At 53.9% G+C, this 11,204-nt stretch overlaps 1 long non-coding RNA gene across 2 annotated transcripts in view; it reads left to right on the forward strand.

Annotated features, from left to right (window-relative positions):
- LOC142906119 (uncharacterized) overlaps positions 1–11,204 on the forward strand; it is a 49,601-nt gene that overhangs the window by 19,520 nt on the left and 18,877 nt on the right. The window lies entirely within an intron of this gene.

The raw sequence follows: 11,204 nt of genomic DNA on the forward strand, positions 1-11,204 counted from the left end.
GCCACACCGCAGTAGCTATTTTACAAATCACTCTAGGTATTGATTGAATGCTGAGTCGATATTTGAGAGGCCAAGGACTGGTCCAACATTCAACACCACACGGTCAGGGCGCTAACCACTCAGCTACCACTCCCGATGGTTCTCGCATGCAGGCACACGGCAGTGTTATTGGCATGGCCCAGCAAAACCGCGTACGCAGCACATTGCAGAAGTTCACCGATCAATCCCAGTGACTGCCCTGGTCTTTCCTGCGGTATTAAACCACAAAATACTATGCACCATCTGCCTCATTCACAGCGGAGGTTATGGGTCCCGTGGCTTCATTTGAAATTGCTTATATGGTTGTGACAATTGTCTTCATTACAAGCAGTTGAGATGAAACAACAATAATTGGCGCGATAAATGCTTGTTCATCTGACAATTCAAATTGTTTGCAGGTGGTTTTAGGGTTACATGTGGCCAATCCGTGGCCTCACGCAATAATCTATCACGAGTCTTAACACCAGCTCTAAAAATCTATGCGTTCTGCTCACGGTTACCTTGACGGGTCTACGCCTGAGTAATTGGTTCTGTCACGCGGTTGAATGCAACTCAGTAGCTTGTGTGTGGACAACCCTGCAACCAGTCGCGAGCACTTGTATGCCTCTTTCTCACAGAAGAGACGACTTAAGTGGTCTGCTCAGGGAATTGTAAGTAACTATTTCCTGTCGCATGTTCTATTGGTCATACCAATTTTGAAGATTATGTTAATACCCTTGATGCGGAAATACTCGCTGAGAAGTGAACGTGGTTAGAAGCAATGACTGAGTTGGGCAATTTCAAGAGCAAATTGGTCATGAAATTGATGACAATAACGGAATTGTCAGTGTTACTGCTGTGTGGGCAATACCTCCATATAACACGGGAGCTGGTCGTGTTTGTTGATGGCCGGAAAGAGGATGCGTCCGGTAACCAACTCGGCCACTGTACAACCCAGTCCCCACATGTCAACCGGGAAAGATGACATGTGGCCCAGGTACGCGTCTGGGGCAAGGTACGCGTGGGAACAAAAAATCTGTGAACCTGTGAATTACAAAAGACAAATATCACAAATATAGTCTTTAACAGCAACACACAGGCACAAAAAAACAAGTATAAAAACACATGTAATCACCCATAGATCTAGACACATGCACACACACAGGCGCAGAGATGCAAACACGTGTACACGCACACACACAAAACGTCCCCATATAGCCTTTAACAAATTTCTCTGGAATTTGCTTTTAGCGAGCACCTAATGAAGGCCTGAACAACACACACGAGGATGGGTGGCCAGCACCACGCCCATCCACCTTTGTCTCCTAAAGTGGTGGTGCCTATGCACCGCACATGGTACTCATTAATGGCTGAGTCGACCTAGGGGAGGCCCAGGACTGGTTCAGATATTCCCGAACGCACATTTTACTCCAGTCACCAGGATTGTAGTGCTGTCGACTAACCCCAACACTACGGTTCCTCAATGCATAAACAAAGAAAAGTTCCCCCGTGTAGCCTTAGACATTGTTGGGGCAAGTGCAATTAGTGACCACCTATGAAGTCTGGAACGACACTTGAAGGGGGTGGGTGACCTGCACCGTGCCTGGCCGCCTTTATCTCCTGAGTGGCATTGTTTACACACCACACCAGGTACTCATTTGAGACTGAGTCTACCTAGGGGAGGCCCATGACCAGTTCAGAAAACCGCCACTCGAACCTGGGTCGCCAGTTTCGTAGTGCAGTGTGCTAACCACTACACTACTCGATTTAAAGCTTTCGTGACTGCAAGGATTCATATTCTTTGGTTCTTTCGGTGAAGTCACGTAGAATGAGAATAAAATAATAAATTGATCAAATAAAATAACTCAATAATATTCTCACGAAGTTTCGGCCCTTCACCTGATGAAGGCCGCTTGTGTTGTGGCCGAAACGTCGTGAGAATATTATTGTGTTATTTTATTTGATCAATTTATTATTTTATTCTCATTCTACGTGACTTTACCGAAAGAACCAAAGAATATAAACACTACACTACTGCTCCTCAAACTGCATAAACACACATTCTCACACTCAGCCACACACTCACGACTCACGTTGGCGTCCCACCAAAAAGCTGTTTTCAAAACTCATCATCCGGATGGTCCCTGCACCAGGCTCTTTAATCGACATGTTCCTCTAGACGATGGGCAGCAGAAGATATTCACTTTCAGAGGTTATGATAATAATGTCAACTTGTAATACGCCAATGCCACGCAGTATTCACTCTATCTGGAAGAGCGAGAACCACTCTGAGGCAGGAGGAGGGGCCACAGATGATGTTTCATCATCTGTGGCCCCGTGGGGCCCATATACGGCACCAGGCCCCCGCGTATGGGGGGGTGTGGACCCTGGGGTTTCGGGGTCCTTGAACGGTGGGGTTCTCCCTCGCTGGGGTCGCCCTCCATGGTTTTAGTCGCCGGACATTGACTACCATCTCCCGGCCCCTCTCTCCCCCTTGAATCAGTACCGTCCAGGGGGAGATCTGTCGCCCCAATATCCAGGGTACCCGGGCGCTCCGCTCCTGCCGCTGGTGTGCGGTCTCGCCTTGCGGGTAGGCCCGGACCCTAGCTTCTCGTAGGATCTCCATCAGGTGCTCCATGGGGTGGCTCCCTTCCTCCCGTTGCGGCGGAGGGACACCGAACAGCAGATCTGTAGACAGGCCAGACTCGCGACCAAACATCATTAGGAACAGGGTCTGTCCCGTGGATGTGTGTACCGTGGTGGCATAGGCGAACAGAGCATAGTTGAGGTGTTCGTCCCAGTCCTGTTGATTCGCGGCCGCCATGCGTATAAGGTTCCCGGCTAGGGTCTGGTTCATCCTCTCTACCATCCCATTTGCCTGGGGGTGATACGCCGTAGTTTGGTCCTTCTGGATCCCGAACTCCCGGCACAGCGCCTGGAATAGCTCTGCCTCGAACTCACTACCTTGGTCAGTAATGACTCATGCGGGGATCCCGTGCTTAAGCACGTAGTGTTCTACGAACGCTCGGGCCACTACGAGGGCTGTCTTATCGGGGATGGCCACCGCTACGGGATAGCGTGTGAAGTACTCCACCGCTACGAGAATATACCGGTTGCCCCGGTGGGATCGCGGGAATGGTCCCTGCAGGTCGATCCCAACTGGCTGGTTCATCCAGCTGACGCGGAACGGTCTCAGGAGTACCTGACACGCCCTGCACCCAGGCGGCCACGTCTTGAGCCAACTTGGGCCAGAGATACTGGTGACGCAGGGTTTCCCTAGTGCACCGTTCCCCGTCATGGCACCCGAGCGGGTGGTCGTGTACCAGCCTTAGCAGCTGGGGTCGCACCTGGGTGGGAACGCAGATGCATCCCGGCTGGCCGGCTTCGGTTAGTTCCCATACTACCCCGTTCTGCACACACAACCAGGCATACAAACCACTCCAGGGTCCTGGTAGGGCGTTCTTCTTCCCCCGTAAGGCCGTCTCCACCGCTGCCAGATCTGGATCCCGCAGCTGGGTCCGTCTCAGCTGCTCGTCGTCCAGGCCCGGGAAGGCGCAGCCGACGTCCTCCTGGATCCGATCGGGTGGGGTTGGGCGACCCGTCGGGCCCCGGGGTGTCGGCTCCGTGCCTGTCGAGTGGTCCCCCGGGTCCCTGGTTCCCCCAGCCGGGGTCTCTGTTGCGCATACAGCACTGTCTCTCACCGGGGGGGGGGGGGGTTAGTCTCGGTGAGCTCCGGGGGGCCCACCACCTGCCGGCAATGGCCCCCCGTGAAGCACGGGCAGACTTCCTCCATCCTTTTCTCGGCGCACACCGCGGGCCGCCTTGACAAGGCGTCCGCGTTTGCGTGCGTACGCCCAGCTCGGTACTCTATTTGCAGGTTGTACTCCAGCAGCTGCGCCAGCCATCGGGCCATCTGCCGCCACGGTTCCTTGAATGTAAGGAGAAACTGCAGGGCATAATGGTCGGTGCACACCCGACATTTCCTGCCGTACAAATACGGTCGGAACTGTTTACACGCGAAGATCACGGCATACAGTTCTTGACAGGTCACGCAATAATTCAGCTCGGCTCCACTCGGGGTCCGACTGGCGTATGCAATGACCCGCTCCGTCCCACCCTGTACCTGTGACAGCACCGCGCCCAGCCCACTGCTGCAGGCGTCGGTGTCCAAGATAAAATCCGTGGTGAAATCGGGGAAAGCTAGGGTGGGGGTGTGGGTGAGGTGGTCTTTGAGGGTGGTGAAGGCCGTTTGGCAGGCCTCCGTCCATCGATAGGGGTTCTTAGGGGAGGTGAGTTGGGTGAGGGGCTGTGCAGTCTCGCTGAATCCCTTTACTAATCGACGATAATAGGTGGCGAGTCCCAAGAATGACCTGATCTCCGTCAGATTCCTGGGCCTTGGCCATTCCACTACGGCGCGCACCTTTTCCAGATCGGTGCACACCCCCGCCTCGCTAACTCGGTGTCCGAGGTACCCTACCTCCCGCTGCGCAATGTAACACTTACGCGGCTTGAGCTTGAGATGGGCTGTTAGCAGTCGCTGTTACACCTCTCGCAACCTGGACCAGTGCTCGGACAGAGATCTGCTGAACACTATCACGTCGTCCAGGTAAATCAGGCACTGTTCCCACTGTAAACCCCGCATTACCAACTCCATCAACCGCTGGAACGACGCGGGCGCGTTAGTGAGTCCGATCGGAAGCAGTCGAAACTCGAACAGCCCCATCGGGGTGGTAAATGCGGTTTTCGGCCGATCCTCCTCTGCCATCTCCACCTGCCAGTACCCGGACGCCAGATCGAGGGTGCAAAAATACCGTGCTCCTGCGAGGCTGTCAAAGGTGTCGTCGATGCGCGGTATGGGGAAGGCGTCGCCGAGGGTGACTGCGTTCAACTTTCGTTAATCAACGCAGAACCGGGTCGACCCGTCCTTTTTCGTCACTAGCACCACCGGGGCAGACCACGGGCTCATCGAGGGCTGGATTATGTTATCATCTAGCATATCCGCGACTGCCTCCTTGATCTGGGTCCGTTCAGGCGCGCCCACCCAGTATGCGGGGATTTTGATAGGTCGGGCTGCACCCGTGTCAATTGTGTGCTTAACAAGGTCTGTCCGACCTACATCCGAATCGTGCTCACTGAACACGTCGGCGTACTCCTGCAACAACCCGCGCAGCTGATCGGCCTCCCCCTTGGGTAAGTCCGCCCAAGGCACATGTAACGCGTCATGCAAGGGGATGATCTCGGCTCGGGGAATCGGACCGACCCGCCAGGCCAGAACCTGGTTGTCCTCGGGGCGGCCAGGGTCTTCCGCCCAGAGTGCGAACACCGAGTTGTTAGAGTGGCGCATGTGCAGGGGGTGTATGGTGCCTACTGTGGTGCGCCGTCGTAGCATCGCCGGGGTACTGTGTGGGTTAAACACCCAGCGTGGCTGACCCGACGACTCCGTACCGCTCTGCCAACTCCGGGTGAGGAGTTAGCATTACTTTGCCCGATGGTCGGTTTGTGGGGTCGGTGGAGGGTGTTGCCACTGGCACCAGCATCTCGGCAAATGGCCCGATTGTGACGGCCGACACCAGCATAGCGGCCACGGGTGTGAAGCGAGGGCGATTTGGCTTGGGTCCCAGGAACGGGATCCGCTCCCCACTGCCCTCCATGGTGGTGCATCGCTGGCGGGGCTGCACGTTGAGCCCCAGTTTCTCCAGGAGGTCCGTACCTGTAATACACTCGTGGCACAACACACTCGAGACGTAGAATTCCTGTGTGCACACCTGGTTTCCGAGACGGACCTCGAGGGAGATCCTTCCCAGCAACCCCATCCCGGCTCCGCTCGCTGTGTGCAGCACGCGATCTGGGGCCTGCAGGCGGCTCACGTCAACCCCGTGCACGCTGCAGTGCGCGGCGCTCACGAGTGAGGCTACGGCCCCCGTGTCCAGTAGGATCCGGGTGCGCTGCCCATTCACCTGTCCTTCCACCAACGACGTGGCCCCCGTGATTCCCGCCACCAGCTCCCGCAGCCAGTCGCCCGTGCTCACCATGTCCCTGGGTGTTGTGGTCGGAATCTGCATGGTGTCACTCGCTCACCATTATTATTATTGTCGTTCTGCAAAGGGACCGTGTTGACTGCACCCCTAGGTGGTCCACTCTCTAGGGGGCGTTGGCGTTTAACCGTGGCGCGTTTCTAGCGCGGGCGATCTGAGGACAGTCCCTTACGAGGTGCCCTTGACGGTCGCACAGGTAACATGCTCGGGGAAGGGCGGCGGCCCCGTAGGAGCCTCCCCGCCCGCTCCCTATTTCCCCTCCCGTATGCCGCTGCCCAGACTCCGCCTCTAGTCGGGCTACCCTCCCGGCCAGCCCTCCCACCTCGGTCTGAACCGTCTCCACTGTAGTCTGCAGCACAGTCATGTGTGCCCGTACTTGGGTTACCTTGTTGTCCACTTGGGTTATTCTCTCACCCACTTGGGTTACCTTGTTGTCCACTTGGATTATTCTTTCACCTACTTAGGTTACCTTGTTGAGATGCTTACAGTTCATGTCTGGCTGCCACCACGCCGTGCGAGTTAAGGATCGCTGGATTTTCTCTGCGGCCAGCTCCTCAATCACCTCAGTCGTGTACCCTGGGCGTGCGATCTTTGTTAGCTCGCGCACATCCTCGGCATAATCGCGCAGGTCCTCGCCGGGTTGGCGATGGCGTGCCTCTAAGGCCGCTTTTGCCTCCTCATTGCGCGTACCGAAACGCAGATCAAGTCGGCGAATCAGCTCCTCTAGCTGTGTCTGCGCGCTTGTGGGTAGGGCTTCCAAAAAATCGGCTGCCCGCCCATCCAGATTCATATTAAGTTGACGTAACGCCTGCGCGTCCGTCCACCGAGGATGTTGCGGGCAAACGCTTTCCACGAAGGGGTACCCCGGCCTGTGAATATATGCCTTATTTTCGCGTGGGGTAACGCGGGGGTTAGTACTGCTTCTGACGCCAAACTTTGGGGGCAAATGTCCCAAGCCATCACCGAATTGTCGGGGCCGTTGGCTCCCGACTCCCCCGCCACATTGATCCCACTACCCCTCGGCTGCTCTGTGGGGTTTGGGCTAGCGACCTCCACTACCCCGCCCTCCTGTGCTGCTGACCACGTCTGCATGTTTTAACCGATGGGTAGGGCGCGTCGCTTTACACTAGCGGTGCGCTGCGAGGCGGTGTACCGCGAGGAGCGCGTTCGCCCGTAAAAACTCACTCCCGCCCGTGAACAGACTTGCGCGGTGCGTGTCTCCCTCCCACCCCCGCTGCACGTGCACCGGTAATAACAAACGCGCCTCTACCCCCTGCCCATCCCAGTACACCAATCGCACGCGAGGGGGTTGGGGTTGACGGATGGGCGGGCGGGACGTTTGCCGTGCGCGCGCCGCCGATTGAGGAGGGTCGGCTGGCTCCGAGTTAAAGAGCCTGTTCGAACAGTCGCGCGAATACGTGCGCGCTCGGCGCTTTAGCTCGCTGCTTCTCGATTAGCAATCGCGCAGGCACACGACCACAACACCGTCGCACAGGCACACGAGCGCTAAACACCACCGTAAACAGCCGCATAGGCACGCGCACGCTAAGCGCTCCGCCCCAATGTAAACAACCTGTGGGTGCGCGCGACCACCAAGCACTCTTCACTCGCGCACGAGCGCAAAACAGTACTGTACACACTCGTACCGGTATGCGAACACCAAACACTCCGTCTCCCTCCTCGCACTCACAGCGACCACGACACATCTTTATCCTCTATTAGCGGTTTTATTCCTCGCGAGTATCCCGCTAACTACGAGTGTCTGTGCGAGTCAGCAGGCCCTCCTAACCTATAACTCGAGGAGCCCAGATTCAGCTTATCTTGCCTATAGCTCCGCTTTCTACCCTCTATTCAATAGCCCAAACTTACCTCTCCTCTATTTACGATTGCTTCCACTCTGTTGCGCTGAACGCTGTAGAAAGGCGATACTGTAAGTCGTTTCCGGAGAGGGTTGAGTCTAGCTGCGCTTGGCTCGTCGCACGGACGTCTCGAACGGCTGACCCTCCTGCCCCGTGGACCGTGATGATTTTGCAGAAGAAGGCTTTTTTTACTGTCCCCCTCACCTCCTTTTTATCCTACCTGTCACCAAACATATTGCACGGACCCTACACATCATCGCCCGTGCCTTTTCATATTCGAGTCTATTAGCTTACTGATAACAAAAGGCACTCCGATGCTTTCGAAACCTATGCTGCCCGGGCCAATCGGAGGTCACGTTATTTTTATCTCTTTGTCATCGAGTCCCTAATCCCATTCATAATAAAGGCGCACTGTGGTTCTCACACCCCAGGTGGCCCAGTCCATTCAGATGTTGGATATTCTTACCCCTTTATTATCTAGATCCCTGATCCTAACAAAGGCACAAAAGGCATTCAGATGCTTCCGCCCCTCGTCGCCCTTCTCATTCAAAGGCCTGAATGCTCCTATCCTGTTGTCATTTGGATCCGTGAGCTCACCTATAATCAGGGGCATTCAGTTCCTAATTCCATCTATAACAACAGGCATCTCGTGGTTCACACGTCCCGTGCCGCGTGTGTAATTTCGTCCGTGGTGGCTTTACGGCCTCCGCCGCGACTACGTGATTTTAATATCAGGTCACGGCGCTGCGGTTCGTGTCAGCTACGGGGGGAGATCGGCCAAATTTCCGGCCGTAGGAAACCATGAAACTTAATCCCATTAGGGACTTCTGGAAAAAAACCTATCGGCCAGGTGATCTCCCCTTCCGGCGTTCGTGCGGGGGGGGGGGGGGGGGGGGTGCGGCAAAGTGCGCTACGTCGGCGTTGTCACACCCCAGCGGTGGTGTCGCGGTGGTGGGCACGGTCCCCAACGGAGCTACTCCGCCGTGGTGGCACCACATAATTCCTGCAGTCACGAAAGCTTCGAATCTAATTTCACCCACATCATCACCCACATCATAATCTTCATCCACATCATCATCGACATCATCACCAACATCATTATTATCCACATCATAATCATAATCTACATCATCATCGACATCAGTATCATCCACATCATCATGACCACCCACATCATCTTCAGCCACATCAGCATCCTCCACATAACCCTCATCCACATAACCATCATCCACATCACCATGACCAACCACCATCGTCTTCGGCCACATCACGATGTGTTTCTCTATCTTTGTGTCTGTGTTTTTGTATTCCTCGTGACCGTGTCCCTGTCACTGTTTCTGTGTCTCAGTGTTTCTGTGTTTTTGTGTTTACGTATCTCTGTTTTTCTGTATGTCTCTTTGCCACTGTGACTGTGTTTCTGTGTCTCTGTGTGTTTTTGTGTCTTCATGATTCTGTGTCGCTGTGTTTATTTCTGTGTCTGTGTCTCTCTCTTGCACTGAGTGTTCTGCACTCTTTTCACGTCAGGGAAGCCGTCCCCTCCTTATCTAATGACGTCATCAACCAATGAACTGGTCACTTTTTTTGCAATGACCCTTCTCCATGTCATCAATAATAGCGTAGCATGTGAGGCTTTGACTGAATTAAAATATGCAATAGGCACAATAGGCGACGTTTTGGGAAATGGTCTTCCTTTCTTCTTCATACCACATTCACAGAGAAGCCAGGAGAGAGGCAGATTGGATGCTAAGAGCTGCAGGCATGCATTGGTTTACACCATGGGCCTGGGGCCCGATGAGAATCACATTTCACACGAGTTTCAACGTTCAGGTTCTCATCAGCGGCAGAGTCAGGCTCGATTGAGCCTGATGAAGGTGAATCTGCTGCTGATGAGACAATGAAAGTCAAAACCGGTCCAGAGTATTGCTGGAACTGAACAAATGGTTCAAGCAAGCCTGACTCTTGATGAGACACTGAATGTTAAAACCGGTCCAGAGTTTTACTTGTAAGAACAAATGGTTAAAGTGAGCCAGAGAGGCCCTCTGATGCTTTGTCTTCATCGGCCTTGATAGCAAGCCGAGTGTTACAGAGTATCAGAGGAGGTGGGAGTGTGCGTATTTGCTTTTTCGGAGTTGGTGGGATGCTAAGTTTACCAAACTAAAGTGAGCATCCAACGCCCTGCATGAACATAAAGGTCCGGTTGACTCTGCCCACGTATGTATGTTGAACTTCTTTCGCAGTATACGTAGCCAACCTTACTAATCGAAAGTCCACGCGTGTACATTAAAGTCATCACCATCTTAACCACACGTTCAGGGCGGTGCATGAGGTCTCGAGGCTTAATTTTTGCAGTGTGTAGATGATAGAGGTTTTTGGGAGGCACCTGGGGCCCAAAGGTGCGGTAGAGGTAATGGACACTTTGACCAGAGGAAAAAACTGCACCACGTAATGTGTGTAAACACATCATAGCGGTAGTCAAGTCGACAGGCTGAGTTTATTGATTGCAAGGGCCCTTAATCAGACCATGCCGAAAGTGACTCATCGGGGCCACTGTGCATCAGCGTCCACACCGAGTGGAACCGTTCTATGCATGATGAGGCACAAGTCCCACCGTGGGTTTCAAGGGGGAGTCGGTGAAGTCAAGACCCAGACCCCTCCCCGTCCCCTCCCCCGCTCATGTGAACTCCGAGTTGCATGACATACAGACGAGTTTGAGACGATGTTACGAATATTGTATTTTTATTACGTCTTTTAAACCAACAATGGTACTTATATAACTATGAATAAAATTAATCTTAACTGTTAACAGGTGGCCTTGGTACTTGCCCTTTTTGGCTTCATCTGTGATATCACCAGGCCACCTCAGCTCTCAAATGCTGGTTCAACTATGCCCTTCCATGTCCTGGAAACCGTGGCGAGGTCATCCTCTGAGGACTGCCCGGATGAAAACCAGGATGGCAGGGCCCAGCTTAGGGCTAACTACACTAATGGGCTAGTCCCATGTGTGTGGTGTGTGTAGTGTGTACAGTCAGTTCTGCTATAAAGCATGTTTTCATCACGCAAATATTGTATTAAGGAACACATTCTTTTTATGACGCGGATGAGAATTGGATAAACGCGATTGAGTGAATAGAACTATTCCGTGCGAGTTGGAATAAGCGGTTGTATGGCTGCCTCGGCATAAGATCACGCAAGGCGAATCTAGCTGCTACCCATGCACCTCAGTCATTGTTCAGCCTGCATACGCATCTCGCATGTCATCGCGGACTGTGTTTTACTCTATACAATATTGCTG

This window comes from Petromyzon marinus, chromosome 3 (genome assembly GCF_048934315.1).
Source record: "Petromyzon marinus isolate PM22_M1 ecotype Great Lakes invasive population chromosome 3, UKy_Petmar_22M1.pri1.0, whole genome shotgun sequence".
In the NCBI taxonomy this organism is placed as follows: Eukaryota; Metazoa; Chordata; class Hyperoartia; order Petromyzontiformes; family Petromyzontidae; genus Petromyzon; species Petromyzon marinus.